General features: G+C 41.2%; 1 protein-coding gene across 1 annotated transcript in view; it reads left to right on the forward strand.

Moving 5' to 3' along the window:
* Positions 1 to 14,218: 14,218 nt before the first annotated feature.
* FRMD4B (FERM domain containing 4B) overlaps positions 14,219 to 19,679 on the forward strand; it is a 379,712-nt gene continuing 374,251 nt past the window's right edge. Inside the window, exon 1 of the mRNA XM_055259748.2 lies at positions 14,219 to 14,555. The gene's annotated coding sequence lies outside the window, so the exon portion shown is untranslated. The remainder of the gene's footprint in view (positions 14,556 to 19,679) is intronic.

Here is a 19,679-nt window from a genome sequence, read left to right on the forward strand (position 1 = left end):
ATACATGGGGCCTGCTCGATTTAAACATAGTGAAACACAGTTGGCCCTCCGTATCTGTGGGTTCCACATGAACGAATTCAATCAACCAAGGATCAAAAATATTTGGGGAAAAAAATGGATGTTGTGTCCCTAATGAACATGCACAGACTTTTCTCCTTGTTATTATTCCCCCTAAACAACACAGTATTCAACTATTTGCATAGCATTTACTTTGTATTAAGCATTATAAGTAATCTAAAGATAACTTTAAATACTGTATATGGAAGGATGTGCATACATTATATGCAAATACTGTACCATTTTATATCGGGGACTTGAGCATCTGTGGGTTTGGGTATCCTCAGGGAGTCATGGAATCCTCCACGGATACTGAAGGGTGACTATACTTCTATACTAGTTGGTAAAAAGCCGTTGTTCCTAACTCCTCTGTGTCTGCTGCTGCTCACAGCCACTCTATCCCCTTCCTTGGGACTCAGTGACTGAGAGTTACTGGCCAGCCCTAGCAGAGAGTCCTTAGGACCTGGCTCCTGTGCTAGGTGCCAATAAACACCATTCATTTGGTAAGTTGAGAGTGGCAGGTTAGGTGGAATCTATTTGTCTTCTTATTTCTTCCTAAGACATCTCACCTCTGGCAATATTCCACACTAATAATACTGAAATCCATGGTGCCAGCTAGTCCCAGCCCTTCAAGCTAACAGCTTTCAAAGAGCTTACTGGTCCTCAGTGGTACACATGCTGGGACAAGTTCCAAAAAATGGTGCCCCCAGAAAATACTGCAATGATGTCTCTAGCTCCAGAGAGGAAAGAGCCTATGAGTATTTGCTTAAGGGCTCACAATTTGAACACACACTATTATTTTGCTTCTTATTCTTCCACTATCTTTAGTTCCCAAAGTGTCATCCAGGATGTTGTCCACCTTGGTCCATAGGAAGGAGTAGGAGAATCTTCATTGCTCTGCTACCCAACCCTGACCTCTAGATATTTTTACTGGGCTAACTCTGGCTTATCTTTTGATTCTCAAACTTACTGTTGCCTCCTCCAGAATCATATCTCCCAGGCTGAGTAGGTGTCCCTCCTGTAGCAGGCTTCACTCCTGGCTCCAGCACTAGATCGCCATAGCTCATTTGCTGTACACACTTTATGTGCACCATATATCTCCAGCTCATTGCACAGTTCATGGCGCACAGTGGAAATTCAACAAGTATTTGTTGAAGGAATGATCGACTGAATGAATGAATGTTTTAGAGTCCATAAACTGCATGCCCTGCCACACTTCAAGACTATGAAGCAGTAGAAACTGCAGATCCCCCTCAGATCCCTTTGACCACCAGTATCCGTTGCTCTGCTGCTGACTCCTCCCCTGTGGGACCCTTTCCAGAGGGTGGATTGAGCCCGTTCTCTGGACGGAAAGCCAAAAGTGCTTTAGAGTGTCCTCCCATCACCCAGGGAAGCCGCTGACAGACTGGTGTGAAAGTACAAAAACCCAGCTCCTTTGCCTCTAGGTGGGTAAATTGAGGTGTAGTCTATGCTCCAGAGCTCTCCTGAAGGTCAGGCTGCGGCTGGGGGTTGGCTCGAGGTGACATCCTTGCCTGACCTTGTTCCCTTTCCTGTCCTACTTACCCCATTCCCTCAGCAGTTTTTCATGGGAGAACCCAATCCTCGACTCAGAGTCTGCTTCTGGGAAAATCCAATCTAAAAAAAACTGACCTGTGCGCATTTATTGAACACATCCAGTAGGCAGAACATTGTTAGGTAACCCCACAAGGTAGGCGCCTTGGGCTTCCTTCCCTTTGGCCCATACATTTAGGGACAGCACAGCTCTAAGAAGGTTGGGCCCTCAATGATACCTCTGAGAGAGCACTTACTTATTTTGGCATTTTTATATAGAATAAAAACTTCCCACAACAATGTGTCACTCTTTTTTAAAAATAAAAGACTACAGAAAATCAATAGCCTTTTCTCTGAAGTCCCACAGAGGGTACCAGCCCCGGATTTCCTTGGATAACTCTTCTGGCGGAACCTTCGCTAGCTAGAATTATATGGTTTTCCCAGGTACCAAAATAGAAGAGTTATTTTGAAAGGTCAATAATGGAGTCTTGATGCTGGGAGGCTTAATTGAGGAAATCATTGATTTTCCCATTAATATTTTAACTTGCTTGAAAGATAAGAAAGTAAAGGCTAATTTTGTTTCAAAAATACTCTACTGAAGGCTGTCTGTCACGCACAAACACATCTGATTCCGTTAATGCTAGTGATAAAAATCATAGATCAGGGATTCTCAACCTTGGCATTTTTGAGATATTTGGCCGGATTTTTTTTTGTTTTGGAGGCTTGCCCTATGCATCGTATGATGTTTAGCAGCATCTCTTGCCTCCACTTACTAAGTGTAAGTAGCACATGCACCACCCAGTCACCTGTGACAAGCAAAAATATCTCTAGGCTTTGTCAAATGTCTTGTGGGGACAAACTTGTTCCTGGGTGAGACCACTGATAAGAGATGGAATATCCCCGAGAAATTACAGCCAGAGGTTTGAGGTCCAGTGGTGGGAGGGTGAGTGTCAAAAGAAAACTCTTATTTCTGTTCCTTTAAGTGTCGTTGTAAAGGATAAAAGATGTCCTCTGGATTCTAGAGGTTATAAATAGAACCTTCTCTAGCAATTGGCACTAAAGTGAATAGTTGAAATCTACTTCAAGACTAGTACTGTGCATTTTTACAGGATGTCCTTCCTTTCAGAAGAGGGTCACATAGTAAAGATGGCTGTTTAAAAATGTATGTCATGATTTATTCTGAATCATTAAAAAATTATCTGGGAACTCAGTAGATCAAATCTTAACTACTGATTAAACAGATTTCTCCCTAAAATGTTGGAGTCAGCTTTTCTTTACTAGCTTGAAAAAAAATAAAAGGAGGTCACAAACATCTGTTTTAAGTCCTTGGAAACTTGAAAAGATTAAAATCAAAAATAAAAAGAAAATAAACAAAGTTCCTTTTACCATCTGTTTCCTTACAGTCTCTCGCTTCACGTTATTACATTTGTGAAGAAGGACTGAAATTTTAAGCCTTTTGAATTGCTAAAGGAAGCCAGTAAGGAGGTCTTTGTGGATAACTTTAAAGGCAGTGAGAATTCAATGAAATCTTTTTTTTTTTTTTTTGGTTTTAAATCCAATTCAAAAGACGTATTACAATCTCTTGGTAATGTACATGTTTCAGTGAAGTACAAGAGCTGCCAGTCTATGCTACATTAGGCCTCCAGCAACTTAAGACAGAATCCTTTCATTAAAAGCATAGAATCAAGCCATGAATCTTTGGAAATTTTGAACTCATATTGAAAATTTAGGAAGCAATCTTAAGGACACATGAATATTACTTTGTTTTGATCCATTTAGTGGTATAACACGTAAAGAAGACCATCCTCTTTAGACCCATGAAATATTAGTTTAAGGGGAAGAAGATTTTGCCTCTCATTACAGGTATCAAAGAGCTGCCATTTTCTAATAAAGTTTTCTTATGACCAGTGCACAAATGTTTCTTCATCCTAGGTGGATATGAACATTCGATCTCCTTCCTTACTGAACTTTATTCTTCTCTCAAATGGAGGGGATGCCTAGTTGCTGTTTTTATATATATATTGTCTCAGGTGTTTATAGAGTCAATTTACTTTCTCCCCCGCCATTACCCAAAGCCATAGGTCCTACTTATAAGGCCACAGCAAAATTCTTTCACGTGTTCCTATGGTTAAGCATTTTGTATATTAATACTTGAATATTCTCCAGTACTTCACTCTTTGCATTTTGGGGTTTGCTTCTTGGATTTCGTTATGCATGGTTAAATTGTTAAATATCCACTGTGCTTTGTTCCTACCAAACAGAACTAATATTTGGACTATTTCTAATGTAAGTCATTATTAACCATCTAGAAACTGGCAAAGCCAACAGCTAAGTGAGCTGCCTGGTGGTCCTAATAGTTGAGTGGCTGGATAAAGTTTCATGGATTTTAAATCCCAAGTTCTAGTCATTATTTTATAGTCTGGTAGGAGAGACAGACATTAAGCAAAGAATTACACAAATGAATATAAAATTGCCAGTCTGTTTAGAGTAGGGTTTCTCAACTTCAGCAGTACTGACACGTGGGGCTGGATAATTCTTTGTTGTTGAGAGGCCCTCGTGTGCATTATCGTGTGTATGACAGATATCTCTGGCCTCTACCCACTGGGTGACAGTAGTAACCACTGCACTCCGCCTCCCCAGTTGTGTCCACCAACATTTCTCCAGATAGTGTCAAATGTTCCCTGGGGGACAAAGTCATCCCTGAATGAGAACCAAGAAAGTTTGTCAAGAGGAGAAAGAGATTTATGCTATTAACCAGAGTGTATTTGGTATGCTATTATCCAGAGTGTATTGGGTGATTTAACAGGCCTTGGATCACCAGGAAAGGTTTTCCTGAGGCCATGCTATCTGAACTGAGGTCCCAGTGATTAATAGGGGTTAACTAACCAAAGAGGGAAGAGGCAGCATTTACTTCCAAGAAGTACTTAGTGAATCTCTACTGGGTGTCAATTCTGTTCCAGGTGCTGATGATACAGCAATGAACAATAGTCAAAAAAGCCCCTGATGTGTGTGGAGCTTACCTTATGGTAAGGGAAGGCGGTCGATAAAGAGCTAAACAATTAAGGTAGAGAATGTGGAGGGTTAGTTTCTTTAGGGTGGACAGGGCAATACTCTCTGAAGAAGTGATCTTTTTGCTGGTCCCCAAATGAAAAGAAAGAGTCAGCCAAGCAAAGACCTGAGGGAAATGACTTTCAGGCAGGGATAGCATGGCAGCATATACATAAGTTACCACAGTGGAGAGTTTGAGAATGTCCAGTGCCAAATCTCCTTTCTGTCCATTTGGAATCCTGATAAGATTAAGAACTAAAAGCCAGAGCTACTAAGCAGTTGCTTTAATGATTCTTGTTTCTGGTATTCATTTAGGCACAAATGAACTTGTGCCCATATCATCATTGACACAGCAGAAATCAAAGATATATTGTTAGTGGAACTGGCATTACTGTATTTTTCAGGACAATTCACCCAAGATCACATCGGTCGAGTTGTCTAGAGAAGCTTTCATTGGCCGTATGTGTTCTGTGGCTAAGACAAAGAACTCTTAAAAACTGTCATTGATTATAAATCTGGCCCCCTTTCTTGAAGACCAAATTTACAAGAGAGATAAACAGCCAGCAATTCCTGTTAATAGAGTCTACAAGATTGCTTTATAATGAGGAAAGCAATTGGCAAGATCATTTAAAAAGAAGCAATGTGGCAAATGTATCCAGAAGCTATGTTTTCTAATAAAAAGTTTGCTTTGGATGACATGCTATACTTAGCAGAGCACTTTTCTGTGTTTATTTTTCCCAAAGTAGCAGCAGCTTCCAAATATTAGTCCCTCACACCCTTTCTGATAATTCACCAAGGACTCAGATATCAAGGATACTGTAGAATTTTAGAGCTAGATGTATCCAACCATCCTGTTGTACACAGATTGAATAACTTGACCAAGGTCATAAAATAATTTGTGGCATTGCCCAGACAAGAACATCCTTCTGTGAGTACTCCCATCACTGTTTCCTCCCCTGCATGAACTCATGCCTCTGTTTTGCACAGATTGCTCATTCAAGGAAGCATTTTACAGGCTGAAACCCATACTTCTCTTTGGCATTGCTCATCTTATTAAGCCAGTGGTTCTGAGCTGGGTAGATTTGCCTCCTGGGAAACATTGGAGAGAGCTTGGAGATATTTTTGCTTGTCATGACTTGTGAGTAGAGGCTACTGCATCTAGTAGGCAGAGGCCAGGGGTGCTGTGAAACATCCTATCGTGCATGGGACAGCCCCCACAGCAAAAATCGTTATCCAGTAAAGGTGTCAATAGAGCCACCCTTTTGAGAAACTCTACATTGGCTTTGACATTACCTTTCTCACCAGACTTTTGTGTTAGTGAAACACAGGGCTTTTCTTGACTTGTTCATGTCCCTGCTACTGGCACTTGTCCCATCTACTGATATTCAGTGCATTTTCATTGCTTAACTGTTGAATTTAATTGTAAGCCACAATAAAAGATGGCAATTCATTCAAAAATCATGGAAAAAAAGCAGAACTGCAGAAGTAATCACTATGATTACTTCCCATGGTGAGTGGAAGACATTTAAAAATAGCCATTCTTTATTTTGGGGGGTGGCACAGATAGATTTTAATCTCATAAGAGCTATCAACCCTCCCTTCAGAAAAATGTCATTCATAACAAATTTTCCATACAATGGGGCCAATAAACTGCCTGACATACTAGAGGGCCAGGAGTCCTGGGTCTAGAAGAAAGTATAGAATATCTTTCTCCTTACCCTTTGGATAGTGTAATAAACTACAGGCTTAATACTGATTGTCAATGTTTTCTGGAAAATTAGTTCCTACTTTAAATATTTTAATATAAAATGATTCATATATTGAAAATTGCCTATTGGCCATCTACCGACATGAACAAATAAAATATAAAATATCATAAAGTGGCTAAAAGGAATGAACTAGGTCCATATTCGTCAACTTGGATAGATTTTTAATTTTTATTCATTTATTTACTTATTTAATTTTATTTTTTTACTTTTCTGATTTAGGTCAGATGGATAGATTTTTGACAGGCTGTTATTAGAGGAAACACACAGGATCTGGTATGTTATATATAGTATGATATCTTGTATGTAGATTTAAAAATGTAAATAACAAAACTATATCATATTCATGGGTGTGTATATGCATGCAAAAATTTGGAAGGATTGATACAAACTTCATGATAATGGTTACTTCTGGGGAGTTGGAAATAAGAATAAAGTTGGTAATAAGGAGCAAAGGAAACTTCAGCTTTTCTGTAAAGTTTTTTATTTTGTCCTTTGAAAAACAAAGGACAATGGAGAATCCTGAGTAGTAGCTGTAGGGAAGTTTGTTATCATCTATTCTGAAGTATTCTGTTTTTAAATTTTTCTGAAAAAGAAAAAATAAAAACAATTTCAGACATATAATGGAAGTTCTCAGTTACTGAAACTCTTAGAAAAATTATCTCCACCCCTTAGCTGAAGTGTGCTGAGGTTCTTACAAGTTTGCTGTGTATTTTGTTTGCTTTGGCAAAGTAAGCAAACTGCCCTGAAACATCTTATATGCATGGCTTAGTTTTCACAGTCACTGGTTCACAAGTGTATTTTTCTTTTTCTCCCCACCTAGTTCTTATTCATGGTAGAGTAGTCAACCTGGCTCTTCTTAAATATTTTACTTTTTCTCCAAATTTGGCCAGATTTAGTAATCAGTTGAAGGGAGAAGAAGTATAGGGAAGTAGAGATGAATAAAGTTTTCTTAGTAGATGAATGGAAGTAGAATTACGTTGGCCTTATAAATGTTAGAAGCAATTTAGACTATGTGATCGTGTGGCTGAAAAACCACTTATTGTAAATTGTGTGCTCCAAAGCCAATTAATATTGTTATTTTTTAACAATGTACAATGTTTGAAATCATGTAATTAGGAACATCATTTAAATCTTAGCAAGAAAATAGAAGCAGATGTTTGTATTGGAAAAGCTCTAGGATAGAAGCCAAGCAGACGAGATTCTACTTCCTGTACTATTACTTTTTACTCTTAGGCAAATCACACTCACTCTCTGGGCCTCAGTTTCCTGATCTGCACAATAAAGAGGTTGGAAACTATCAGCAGCCACAAACTGGAGGCTCTTAAGTCATATGAGACCAGTAGATATGGTTTTGTTTGGCTAAGTATTTAAAAATGGCTTCAAATTAGCTGTCAACATTTTATAATCAAGAGATATTCATAAAAATCCACATTTCTGGCCTCTCTTGAAAAGCAATTCTGGCAACACTGTTGTGTCAACAATAGGTTGTTACTGAATGGGGGCAGGGGGGCCTGTAGACAGGGCACATGCTCTCCAATTGCAATAGTCTCCACTATTCCCTATTGACATACATCTGACCCTCTGCACATGAGTTGTTGCCTGACCTAAGCATTTGAACTTGTAACCCTCAGACCAAAAGTTTTCTAAATTCCTTCAAGTTTTATAATTTCTTGATACTAAGAGAAAAAGATGTTACAGAAAGTCAACAGAATACCTAAACTGAAACAGGCATAAGAAAACTGTGTGAAGGCCACAATCAAACTGGAAGAGCTCTTCTGTTCAAGGAAAACGCTGATGAGCTCGTGGGACTTTTGTTTCCCTGTTTTATTCATTTTTAAAGAAAATAATGCATTGTTGATGAAGTAATCCCAGAATTATGAAAAGAGGTCTAATTTTTAAAGGGAGTTATGTTTATAGAAAATTGGCACATCTAGAGTGACGTTTTTTAAATCTATTTTTAGAAATAATGGAATAACATCAAATGGTGTAGGTTAAATTTGGAATCTTCCCTCTAAATACACTCAGGCACACCCACACACAAATCCAGATGTTTATGTTGAAATCTCCAATTTTTAATCACTAGCAACTTAGAAAACACTATACACACCAAAACCCATGCCAGTTTGCAACCTCTCCAGTGAAACGGAGTCTTTCCCAATATAATTACCAAATTATTTACTCTAACCAGTTTGGGATCCTTGTGATTAGGTAACATGGCTACAAAAAAAAAAAAAAAAAAAAAAAAAAAAAGAACATTTGTTTTATTTCCCGTGGAGTGTCCTTGCTTTTTGGAAGGAAAGTTGATAGTCTCTGAATACTCTGATTTAAGATTCCACTGGACGGCCAGCCCCCAGGCTATCCACGACGGAGCTGGACTGTGGCACTGGCCTCTTGCCAAGGCATTTTAGCTGGATAAGTGCCAAAAGAACATTATTAAAAAGCATTTTCACAGATAAGAAGTGCTTAGCGGTGTGCCCTCGAAAGACAGTTATGTATGCATGATCACAAGGTTCTCATTCAATTATGTTACTTCCATAATCTGGAAGCAAGTGCAACCACAGTTATCCTCATGACACACATTCACAGTCACAGCTAAATCAGCAACAGCTTCATGTTAGGTTGAACCCCATGAAATTGCCAATATTTGACCTTTAATCCACAGAAAGACAGTTTACTGTGATTTAACCAATGATCTTTCTGTGTTTAAACATAATTATTTAAGTTTTCTTATTTTGTTTTAATTTCAGGGTATCATAATTAGTACACTTAAAACAAAGCCTTATTTTATGTTTATTTACATATTCAAAGATTGGAGATAACGACCTAATAATTTTGTGCTACATTTGAGCATAAAACACATCAGCCTTGGTTAGGTTAGTGAAAAAAAAGCTTCAATTTCATCTCAAGGTCCTGGGCTTAAATAGAAAGATGAGGCACCAGTGATGATGAACATCCCATGGAGGCATGAAATAACGGGTCTCCTTTTTGTTGGTTATAGTGTGTTGTGTCTTCAAGGTGCAGCGTATATCTAGGGCTTACACAGAAATATATGCTGCAATGATACTCTTTTAAGAAGTAGCAAAATATCTTGAAGTATATCAATGGATGGCTGCTATTCTCATTAGCAGTTCTTAGTTATCTAAAGAGTGCTTTAGAAAGAAAACACAAAAATTGACCCTGAGTAGCAACAAGTATGGTTTTTTTACATGTCCAATGTTATTGTGATTCAATTTTTTTTAGTCTGTTGAAAATCCAGAAATCACTGAGATCTACCCAAGTCATTATATTCACAACAAAAGTACCATGTGTCTCCTGGCATGGCGGGATAGACCTTCATTCCCGCTGGGTCAAACAGACCTGGGATCAAATTGTAGCTACTGACTTGCTAGTTATAGGACCATGAGCAAGTCATTTCACCTGTCTGGGTTAATTTTCTCATGTGTAGAATGGAGTGAAAAAGGGTGATTACTTCACAGGGTCACTAATAAAATGAGACCACATGTGCAAAACACTTAATGAACATGAGCACGGGTTCTTGTTACAAATTAATGAACGTCTGCCCACTCACAAGCCTTTAGCTATAAAATATGCAAGCAGTATATATGCTCTTATCCCAAATTTGAATAACCAGCAGGAAATCTTTGAAAGGCAGAAACACTCTGAAGAAAATGATACTGCTGTAGCAATGATATGACCTCCTTTTAACCTTGGTTTTAAAATTGTACATAAAGGAAAAATAAAAATCAAAGATAACTAATTGGTTTGGGTGAATAAATTATGGCTTATCAATATAATAGATGATTTGTATGTTTTGTGTTTGCATGTACATTTTTAAAAGTCTGGACTATGTATGTCAAAGGTGCTCATTCAGGGTAGTGAACTTGCAAATAATTTTTCATTTCTACTTTATGTATTTTTTATATTGTCAAAAACTTCTTGGCTGGGTGCAGTGGCTCATGCCTTTAATCCCAGCACTTTAGGAGGCCAAGGTGGGAGGATCACCTGAGATCAGCAGTTCGAGACCAGTCTGGCCAACATGGTGAAACCGTGTCTGTACTAAAAATGCAAAAATTAGCTGGGCGAGGTGGCGCATTCCTGTAATCCCAGCTACTGGGGAGGCTGAGGTGAGAGAATTGCTTGAACCTGGGAGGTAGAGGCTGCAGTGAGTTGAGATGGCGCCACTGCACTCCAGCCTGGGTGACAGAGTGAGACCCCATCTTAAAAAAAAAAAAAAAAACTTCGCCAATGAGCATATATCTATATTTAGTACAGATATATAAATAAATAAATATAAAAATAACTTTAAATTTAGAAAATAAGATATTTATGATACATGTTCTTATTAATTCAATGGCTGAATCTTATGTCACACTCCTTCATACTGTATAAGACTGAGGGCTTGAAATGGGGGTCTGGGGAATTTCTAACACCCTCTTGCATCAAAACCATTTTATTATATATACAGCAGTTGGTAGGTCCTGATTTTTCACCTGGAAATTATATATTTCAAGACAGAGTTATTTCCTCTTCATGCTCCTTGCTGTCACTTTGTCCATATATATTTGTCTCGTCACAACAACTAAATTATGAGCTTCTGAATGACAAGACTCATTTATCTTGTTTGTTGCAGTTTTTTGTTTGTTTGTTTGTTTTGGCATAGTACCTATCCTAGAGTTAGGTATTTACTAGTCACACAAAAAGTAAAGGATGTGTTGTTTTCCCTCTGGATGTGGTTCCCGCAGCCAAGTCTGTAATATAGAATCCAAATAGGAAGTCCATGAGTAGGTTTCAGGTAGTTCCTATGGACATCCTATGGACATTTCAGTGGTTCCAATCCTTACTGTATAATGATTTCACCTACAAAGCTTTAAAAAAATCCTGATGCCCAAACTCCACCCCCAGAGATTCTAATATAATTGTTTCCAGTGTTGAAAACAAACAAACAAAAAACATCCCCCGGAACTCTAATATGCAGCCAGGTTGATAATTCTGTATTAGGATAAAATAAAGGAAAAAAGTTTTGTAGGTTCAATTGTGTTGTGGTTTTAATTTTGCTGTGTTCAATAAATATTCCGTAAATATTTATTCCATAAATATTTTTCAGAAGATTGAAGTTGGAAAGAAAGCAGCCTCCCTCCTTTAATAATAATAGCTAGTATTTATTAAGCATTTATCATGCATGAGGCACTATTCCAAATGCTTTCCACATGTTAACTAATTTAATCCTTACAATAACCCTATAAGTAATGCATTATTATTAACCCTGTTTAACAGAAAAAGCAAATGAAGCCTAGAAAGCCTGAGTACTTTGAAAAGCTGGGCTTCAAACCCAGATAGAACAAACCTGGAGCCCCCATTTTTAAGCCAGAGCCCCTTTGCTCCAAGAAAATCCAGTAAATATCCCAAATCTTCAAGGAAATTCTTCTGGACTACACTCACCAATAAAGATGAACTTTTCTGACATCTCTTACATTGAATTTTCATGTAATAGTCTGTATCTAGTTTTCTCCCCAAACATAATAAATGCCAAACACTTCTTAGATGCCCAGCCTTGCGCTGTACATTTTACCTGCGTTGTTCCATTTTGCCCTACACTCTGTAGTGTTTTTTTTTTTTTTTTTTTTTTTGAGACGGAGTCTCGCTCTGTCACCCAGGCTGGAGTGCAGTGGCGCGATCTCGGCTCACTGCAAGCTCCGCCTCCCGGGTTCACGCCATTCTCCTGCCTCAGCCTCTCCGAGTAGCTGGGACTACAGGCGCCTGCCACCACGCCCGGCTAATTTTTTTGTATTTTTAGTAGAGACGGGGTTTCACCGTGGTCTCGATATCCTGACCTCGTGATCCGCCCGCCTCGGCCTCCCAAAGTGCCGGGATTATAAGCGTGAGCCACCGCGCCCGGCCTAGTGTTTTCCAATGACTATGCTACGTGTATTTATTTTCTCTCTGGAGAAATTGTGGCATTTGTGAGCACTGGGCAAACCATTATTCATTGCATCACTCCCCTACCTGGAGTTCTTATGCTCCAGTACCTGTTGAATAGATTGTACTGTGCAATGGGTAGGGAGTTGCCAGACCTGCATTTATAGATAGGCACTGCCACTTTCTAGTTCCATACTATTGGGCAAGTCAACTAACCTCTCAGAGCCTCAGGTTCCTCCTCAGTAAAACAGGGCTCCCTTAACTCAACTGACACTGAATAGCCATTGCTATGTGCCTGGTGCTGAACAAGGCAAACGTAGACCCTGGACCCAGGGGGCTTTCAGTCCACTCCCATTCTCCCAGGAGAACGCAATAGGATGATGCCAAGAGAAGTGCTTATTTAGCTCAAGTCTTGGGGGCAGGGTGGGGAGGCAGGGCATGTAATTACCACTCAATAAATGTTAGCTATTCATTCAATATATTCTATTTAATTAAAAGCAAACAATCCATTCAACATCGGAAGCAAATGTAATTAAACCTCATTCTGCACACGTACAATATTCTACATCATGCCATCTTGAGCCTTTACTACTTCAGATCTTGCTTGCTACTTGCTCCCTCATGTCAGTAGCAGCTACACCAGGGCCTGTGAAATCAAGATGCCCCGTGCCCCCATTCTTTTTCTAGGGTGGTGACCTGTCAAAAAAGAAGGGAGGAAGGGGGAGAAAAACGGGTAGGAGAAGAAGGAGGAGGAAGAGGAGAAGACGGAGGAGAAGGAGGAAGAAAGGCCAAAACCAGGGTCCAGAAACTGTGGAGTCTTTAAAATATTGATATTGGATAAATCAATTTAATTTTCAACAAAAATCCAAAGCTATGTGATTGTGTAGTTGTGACACAATTATTTTTAAAAATGGATTTGCTTTTTAAAATTAATTCATAGTGTGTAGAGAAAAATTAATTCATGGTGTGTGGAGAAGTGAAGTCTGGTCACGGGACATACATTTAAGGCTGTTTGGGAAATATTTTCTCCCAGCCCTGTCAGAGCACCTTTGGTGCTCTCCTTGTCAACTCATTTGAAGAGACTATAAAAACTCTCAATAGGAAGTCGTTCATGAAGAATCCTCCCTTCCTCTCCTTCCTCTCCCATTTGCTGTTACACTCAGCACCAGATCAAGTTGGAATCTCTGCCCTGTCACTCATCAGCTATTTTGAGCTAACCCCTCTGAGCCTCCGAGTTTCATGTAAAGACCGCATAATAAAACAAAAATTGATCTTAGGGATAAATGCCTGATATGGGATAGGCTCACCCTTTTTTTTTTTTTTTTTTTTTTTTTTTTTTTTTCTGTCTTTCAAGTGCAATGGTTTCAGATTTGCGGGGATCTCAGAAGTCATTTCGCCAGCCCCTCTTGGGTGGCTGGGTGCATTCTGCGCCTCCCTCTGCCGCCGGTGCCTCATACCCTTTATTCTAACAGCACTCAGGTCCTGGGATGCCTGAAGCCGGGGAGGCAGAATCAAGTCCCGCCCAGAGCTTGGAGGAGTCGGAGGGAGCGATGGAGAGGCGCGGGCTAGTGACCCCCTCTTTCCCCTCCTCCTGGCAGGCGCCTCTCCGCGCCTCTTGGCACCGGCGCCCTTTCTCTGTCGGGGAAGGCTAGCCCAGCCCGCAGCCGCGTGCGGCGGGGGCCGAGGGCGCCCCCTCCCTTCCTCCCTCTCCCCCTCCCCTTCCTTCCCTCCCGATACAATGACTGGGCCGGAACAGCGCATCAGCCGAGCCTCATTGGCAGCGGCCGCCCCAGCCCCCGGAGAGGCGGCGGGCGGGGGCAGCTGGAGAGAGAGGGAGCCGAAAGCCCCGGCTGACAGCGAGAGGAGGCAGTCAGGACGGAAGGACGCGAGAAAGGCGGCCCGGGGCACAGCTGTAAGTGTGGATCAAAGCAAGGACGCACGGCGAGCGGCGGGGGCGGGGGCGACCTGCAGACCCGGGCCGGGGGATGCGGCAGGCGCTGGCTGCCCAGAGAGCCCGGGAGTCGGGCTGCGTGGCTCACGTGCTGAGCTGGAGCTTGGACAGAGAGGAAGAGGAAGAAGAGGAAGGCACAGCGCAGAGCGGACTTGCAGGACTGGCGCAGAGTCGGGTCCCCAGGTCCGGCGCGGTGCGCAGCCGAGACAATAAAGTAGCCGTCTACAACCCCAGAGCGCCGCAGGGAGGAGGCGGCGGAGCAGGTAGGTGGGCGACCGCCCCGGGCTCCCCAAGCATGCTGCCAGGGCGCGGCCGCAAGACGCGGCCACAGGCGCTCCCGGTGCGCCCCGGGCGCAGCGCGCACGTTTGGAGACCCCCAGCGGAGGTGCAGGTCCCAGGAGTTTGGGAGAGCAGAAAACCCCGCCCTGGGGCTCCGGGTCTAGTGCAGCCTCCGCTGGAGTCCCTGGGGCACTTGGCAAGGCGCTTTGGTCGCTTTGGTGGTATGGAGACAGGAAGTTTGGCGGTTTCGAGGCGTTGGCGTTGGTGGGGTTTGCAAACGCGCCGCCGGGGACCGCGTGCTTTGGTTGCCGCGCGTTCGTGGGAGGTCGGGAGAAGAGCTGATGAAGCCCAGATCTGGCCCCCAGAAATACTTCTAAAAGGCAGCGAAAAGAGTGGGGGAAAATCCCTGGAGTTAGCAGAGGACACTAAGGGTTTGGTTTGGCTGCCCTTTTCAAATAGGTGTTTCAGATCCTAGCCGCTCCTATGTTGTAGAGGCAGTGTGCATGTGAATCGCTTCTTATTTTGTGGAGTATTTCACTTTTCATTTTCATCTGGGGAGGAAAAAATAAATATAATCTTTAGGTCCTACTTTGAGAAGTGCCATTTCGTTTGGAATAGAGGACAAACTCTTCCCTTGCATTGGATGTCCTGTGCTTTGAAAGATACTGAACAGTGCCTACTCTTGTTCACAAAAGGGATGAGACGTGTATTAAATCTTCTCCGGCCTGAGAAAGCAGCCGCAGGAGGAGGTCTCTCTCTCTCTCTCTCTCTCTCTCGCTCTCCTTTGTGTGGCTGCTTCCTTCCAGATGTGAGAGGGTTGGGCTGGGCGCTCCTGGGTGGGGTAATAATTATCCTGAACATTCCTGCGATCTGTTAGGACTTGTAAACGTACCAGAGCCAAGTCCTCTGAACTTCGCTAACTGATTTGGTGTGTTTGCTGGTACCCAGACGGCTGCGACTAGAGGCTGGGCCTTTCGGGAAGAAAGACCTTAGGGTGCTGATAGCAGCAGTCTTTCCAGGAAGCTGGTTGATCCTTGAAGATTAGGTAGTGTCGCCCCCAGAAATTTACTAGCCAACTCGGAAGATGTGTACAAGATTATAGCGCGATTCCCGACGTGCTGTTTCCCTTCCTAAAGGGAATGGATCTGTGGGGTTTCCAAATCAAATGTCTGGAGGGCAAGAAAAGCAGCTTCGCCTAACTTAACCTCATCAAGACGCACTTTCATCTGTCATACACATGCTGTGAAGAATGGTGGTTTAGAGAGCTTACTGTGTGCCAGGCATCCTGGTAGGCACTTTTGGGGCATCACCCATAATCCGTGAAGTGGTAAACCTAGCCCTTGAGAGAGATTAAGTAACTTACCGGAAGTCCCACCAGTAATCTGTGGTTTATATAAGATCTAATTTCAGATGCCAGGCTCTTAACAAGACAATGCCTCTGAAAGAGATGTGCTGCAGTGGTGGTGTTAATGAGGATGAAGAAAATAATAATAATAACAATAACTACCATATGTGTGTGTGTGCGTGTATATATATATACATATATACACATATATACATATATACACATATATACATATATACACATATATACATATATACACATATATATACATATATACACATATATACATATATACACATATATATACATATATACACATATATACATATATATACACATATATGTGTGTATATATATATATGTGTGTATATATATATATTTTTTTTTGAGACAGAATCTCACTCTGTCGCCCAGGCGAGAGTGCAGTGGCCGATCTCGGCTCACTGCAACCTCTGCCTCCCGGGTTCAAGCGAGTCTCCTGCCTCAGCCTCCCGAGTAGCTGGGATTACAGGCGCACGCCACGACGCCTGGCTGTTTTTTTTGTATTTTTAATAGAGACAGGGTTTCACCGCGTTAGCCAGGCTGGTCGCCATGTCCTGACCTTGTGATCCGCCCACCTCGGCCTCCCAAAGTGCTGGGATTAACAGGCGTGAGCTACAGCACCTGGCCCATAGTTATTTAATAACTTTTAAAAGATGATGTTTAAGAGAGACTGACACTCAGTAAGCACTCTGTATATATTTTTGTCTCTAAATTAAGTGTCACAAGACAGGTGGTGGATGTATTGGTGTTTCTACAATTCTTCCTTTTTTTTTTTTTTCTTCGAACTCTGTCACCCAGACTGGAGCGCAGTGGCGCGATGGCGGCTCACCGCAACCTCTGCCTCCCAGGCTCAAGCGATTCTCTTCCCTCAGCCTCCCTTGTAGCTGAGATTACAGGCATGTGCCACCACGCCCGGCTAATTTCTGTATTTTTAGTAGAGACGGGGTTTCACCATGTTGGTCGGGCTGGTCTTGAACTCCTGACTTCAAACGATCCACCACCCGCCTCGACCTCCCAAAGTGCTGGGATTACAGGCGTGAGCCACCGGGCCCGGCCAATTCTTCCTTTTTGTAATCTGAAAATGTTGTAATAAAAAGTAACACACACACACACCCCTTTTGAACAGTGCTTACATTTCCTAAAAGGGTGAGAAAAATTTAGACAACTCCAAGGACTTATTGAATGGTAGAAGTTTAATCACTTCTTTGTGACATCTGCAAGTAATATTAATCAAACATTTTATTTGCTTAAATTCAGAAATGCAGGTGGAATGCATTTAAACAATATGGTGCTGGAACATGAAAAAATTACCTACATACCGTATTTTGAGGTTTAGTTTTTATTATGCATGGGAAAGTTCTCAGAAGATCTTTCCCCTGCAAGTGATCTTGGTGATCACGGTCCTGTTTTCCTGTATTAAACTTCACTTTGTTTTGAAATTAATAAATTTCTATCCTAGTGGCAGAAAAGTGAATGGGCTTTTCAAACAGGCAGATGGTTGCATTTGAGCCTAATCTAGAAAAGCGTGGGAGGAGTTAACTTCACAGCCACTCTCAATTGTCAAATCAGCTGAAGTTTTCTCAGTAATGTTTACTGTCGCTGGCCTCTAGTTTCAGCAAGCCTGAGAATCCTAGTTCTCCGTTTGATTCCACAGATTTAACCAAGACTCTGCATGCTTTGAGCAGACAAAAAGAAAGTTTTGGCTAACTTACAATACAAACAGGGTACATGGAAAACAGTGAAAAAATACCCTGCCTTATCCAGCCTGCAGTAATTTTCCAGCAGGAAATCTTCATAGTTATCTTACCACATAAGTGAAGGTTTAAGGCTTACACTGCAAGTGATCTCTCACTCTATCTCTCCCTTTAAATCTGCCCCAGAGATCTGATCTCATCATGAATGCATTGTTTTTATATGTTCGGGAGTGCTGAGGCTCACTGAAATGACTATCATCAGCCTATAGATAAATAATGTACTCAGTTCATCAGCAGGTCTTACATGTATCTTCCTTTACTTATGTATCTCTCCCTTTTTCAATGTGGTTGTTATTTTGTTTTAGATGGAAGATTTTTGGAGGATAATTCATTTATTTCTAAGTCAATAAGATTTTTTTTTCTCCTCTTCTGCCAAATATGTGCCGTGGGCAGTCAGAGAGAAGTGGTAAGATAACAATTTTCTGTTGATAGATGCTTGATAAACCCTCTAGGTAATTTAGAAGCCAAATCTCTTATTCCCCCCAATGACTGGATTTACTGAAATTATCATGTCATTTCTTATGTCATTCTTCCTGGTGAAATCAATTTTTAACCTAATCTCATAAGACAGTGTTTTTTTCAATATGAAGTTCATAAAATCCATTTAGTGGGTTACTACCAGTAATTTTTTTTTAGGTATAACAAGACAGCATGTGTCAGCATCATCATATGTTATAAGAGTTCTGTAATTTCATGAAACTTTGAGTCACTCCTATGTGCATTCTGGGTTGCAGTATAAAATGTGATTCTTAGCCATCAAAAAGTTTGAAAAGCACTGCCACAGGATGCATGTATCTGTTAGTGCTATTTTGATAATAAGTTACAAACCCAATTTTAAGTGGAATTAGGGTATTATATATATGTGTATATACAATATATATATATTTTTCTTACATGTGGGTTAAGGTTACTAAAAGGTACATGGGTAGGACTGACTTCAAGAGCATCTTGCTTAGGGCTAAACAGTGACTTCAGGATCTGATTTCTTTTCATTCCTCAGTTCTGCCTTTTTCTTCTTTCCTCTGCGTATTGGAGTCCTTCTTGGTTGACAAGATGACCATATAGCACTTGCTCATTTACACAGTTTCAAGTTCAAGTGCAGCAACCAAAAACCTCCCCTTCCCCAGGTGTTAAACAAAAAGTTTCAAAATGAGCTCTGATTGGCCCAGTTGACACGGCTGGATGAAATCTGTGCTAAGTGGCTTCTGCAGAGGTTGAGGGTTTTGCCCCAGCAGCGGAGTCCTACCCAGACCATGTAGACAGAGGACATCAGAGGGCTGGACTGCCACATGAATACAGTTGCAGGAAAAGGGGGAAATTAAGGCTAAGAAAGTCTGGAATAAATGTTCACCACAGGGTACAAGTGCCTAATGCACATAGACTGATTCCTCTTCTTTTTGATGCCCTAAATAATGGAAAATGAGCTGAATTGTATTCAGGCAATAGATTATCAATATGATTTTTCATGTGTGTAAGGAAAACCTTAGCTGTCATTTTTAACGTGGTCAATATCAGGACTTCAGCGATCAAGATGCAGAACAAGTCAAATTGATAGTAGTTACTTTATTTTCCAATGACACTGAGAAGAAAAAGGCAGATATATTGATTAAAAACCCACAGCAGTGCCAAAACCTCTTACAAGGGGGTGATCATGATCTTGTTTTCATTTATGTGCAAATCTTGGAAGACATTTATTTGAATCAATTTGCCATGCTAATCTAATGAAAGCAGTTATTTAAGTAGTGTCTTAGAGCAAAATATTTGTAGAATACACCTCCTTAAAGCCTAAGGCAAATGAGTGCTCTATTCTGCAGCTCTTCAGCCTTGAGGTCTTTATTTGGGTCTGTGTTACTTTGTCCTTAGAGATGTGCTGCTTTTAATTGTCCTCTTTGTGTACAGTTTTCCAGTGGGAAAGGGGGCCCTAGTGTGTACAGCTGTGAGGACAATGTTCACTCACAGCAGAGGGG

Source organism: Symphalangus syndactylus, chromosome 21 (assembly GCF_028878055.3).
Source record: "Symphalangus syndactylus isolate Jambi chromosome 21, NHGRI_mSymSyn1-v2.1_pri, whole genome shotgun sequence".
Taxonomy (NCBI): Eukaryota; Metazoa; Chordata; class Mammalia; order Primates; family Hylobatidae; genus Symphalangus; species Symphalangus syndactylus.